The 2,500-nt window shown below is 47.9% G+C and overlaps 2 protein-coding genes across 6 annotated transcripts in view; one reads left to right on the top strand and one right to left on the bottom strand.

Moving 5' to 3' along the window:
- The window catches only part of LOC123749573 (calpain-A), a 267,048-nt gene that overhangs the window by 226,656 nt on the left and 37,892 nt on the right, over positions 1–2,500 (bottom strand). The window lies entirely within an intron of this gene.
- LOC123749577 (proteoglycan 4-like) overlaps positions 1–2,500 on the top strand; it is a 19,712-nt gene that overhangs the window by 16,059 nt on the left and 1,153 nt on the right. The gene's annotated exons all lie outside the window — the stretch shown is intronic.

Genomic DNA, 2,500 nt, shown 5'->3' with positions numbered 1-2,500 from the left:
GTCGGTCGAGCACTGGTCGGTCAAGCACTGAACACTACCCACATGGCTTACATTATCTCACACACTTATTGCCTGCTTGACTCTTTACTGTCTGCCCCCCCCCCCCCCCCCACACACACACACTGCCAGTGTGCACTACAGCGGGGACAACAACGTGCCTTCCCACACACTATAGAGCCGTCAATCAATGGCGACAATGTTAAGTTCTTGGCCGTACCTGTCAAACTCTTCCAGGATAATCCTCTTGAAAACTCAGATACCTGCAGTGGGTTCAGAGTTCTTCTATCTGTTCTTCAAAGCTCTATAAAGGGGCCCTGACGGCTGAGTGGACAGTGCTCGGTATTCGTAGTCCTAAGTTTCCGGGTTCCATCCCCGGTGGAGGCGGAAACAAACGGGCAGTTTCTTTTACCCTGATGCCCCCTGTTACCTAGCAGTAAATAGGTACCTGGGAGCTAGGCAGCTGCTACGGGCTGCTTCCTGGGGTTGGGGGGGGAGTAACAAAATGGAGGCCTCCTGGTCGAGGAATGGGCCGCGAGGACGCTAAGCCCCGAAATCATCTTAATATAACCTCAAGATAAGAAGACCCCCCAAGCCAGGCTTGTCGTGTGATAGTTTGATCTAAAAGACTGTTGCTTGGAGCGGCCCGCAGGCCCTCATATCCAACACATCCAAGGTTGATCCTGCACTTCCTACACGAACCTGTTTTGGTTGTTTCTTGAACAATATTTCATATATTACGTTGGAGGAGACGGAAGAGCCGGGGACCTCTGAGGTTCATACAGTGTTCTCTGATGGTGCCTATGGCACCTCTGCTCTCCACTGGGACCATGGCACCTCCACTCTCCACTGGCTCTATGGCACGGTTGTTCAACATCCTCTCAGCGAGTATAAGAAATATTGCCGGAACAACCGTGGACATCTTCAAGAGAAAACTAGATAGTTTTCTTCAAGAAGTGCCGGACCAACAATGCTGTGGTGGGCATGTGGGCCTGCGGGTCGCTCCAAGCAACAGCCTGGTGGACCAAACTCTCACACGTCAAGCCTGGCCTCGGGCCGGGCTTGGGGAGTAGAAGAACTCCCAGAACCCCATCAACCAGGTACAATCCAGGTACTACAAGTCACCAGATGATAACTGTCAACCTTCAACCCGTTCTCGCACTTGCTTACTGTCAATATTGGCTTATTTAATACGTGCATATGTGACATACTAATTGATTGTGAATATTTTAGTTTACCTTGAAAAGCTTCATAGAAAACACCGACCTTACCTAACCTTCTTAGTATGTTAAGATAAGCATCTTATTGCTTCTTAATTAGAATTATTACTTAACCTATACCGTTGATAAGTTAAGTAATAATTGTAAATAAGAAGCAATAAGATGCTTATCTTAACATACTAAGAAGGTTAGGTGAGGTCGGTGTTTTCCATGAAGCTTTTCAAGGTAAACTAAAATATTCACAATCAATTAGTATGTCACATATGCACGTATTAAATAAGCCAATATTGACAGTAAGCAAGTGCGAGAACGGGTTGCAACCTTAGAGAGCACGGCCAAGGACGTCACTACCCAGCAACACAGACTCGTCTAAATATAAACAATACTATTAATCATATGCAGGCGACGAGTCACAATAACGTGGCTAAAGTATGTTGACCAGACCACACACTAGAAGGTGAAGGGACGACGACGTTTCGCTCCGTCCTGGACCATTCTCAAGTCGGTTCATCGACTTGAGTTGACTTGAGAGTGGTCCAGGACGGACCGAAACGTCGTCGTCCCTTCACCTTCTAGTGTGTGGTCTGGTCAACTATTAATCACCTCCATTAATTAATCACCACTATTAATCAATGTGTATGTACACATTTTATTATGTGACAAATAATTTAGAGTTTTTCAAACAAATGTGTCGCCAATGATGAAACTATCCTATCATGTGTACGCCTATTGAGACTAGGGGCTTGTATAGGTCATGGGAGGGAATTATCTGGGGAAGGCACCAAGCCATTACGACTATATAGCACTGGGAAGGGGTCAGGATAAGGATTTGGGATGGGACGGGGGGGAGGGAAGGAATGGTGCCCAAACACTTAATGGACTTTCGGGGATTGAACGCCGACCTGCATGACGCGAGACCGTCGTTCTACCGGGCCCCAGAGTCAGTAATGGGAGGAAGTGGAGGCAGGAGTGTGGGCCTCAGAGAGGCAGGCAGGGTAATGTTGCTCCCTGTGACTAAGGTCCCCATCTTGTCCTGGTGGTGGCTGGCCCGGGGCCAACACCTTCCCAGACAGGTACCTTGTCAAGTACCCAGTACCACACCCCCCCCCCCTGACCCCTTCTCACACTACTAGGCCCCTTGTACTCACCTAGTTGTGCTCTGGCTCTTTGGTCCCGCCTCTCAACCGTCAATTGAACTCAACCGAACTACATTTCGACATCTTAATTCCGGATTAAGAATAAACCCGATACTATAATTTATTGATATGATGTCCCAAGACGCT

The sequence above is a fragment of the Procambarus clarkii genome, chromosome 50 (genome assembly GCF_040958095.1).
Source record: "Procambarus clarkii isolate CNS0578487 chromosome 50, FALCON_Pclarkii_2.0, whole genome shotgun sequence".
NCBI classification, from domain to species: Eukaryota; Metazoa; Arthropoda; class Malacostraca; order Decapoda; family Cambaridae; genus Procambarus; species Procambarus clarkii.
The sequence above is the reverse complement of the archived record's forward strand: the minus strand, read 5'-3'. Positions and strand labels throughout refer to the sequence as shown.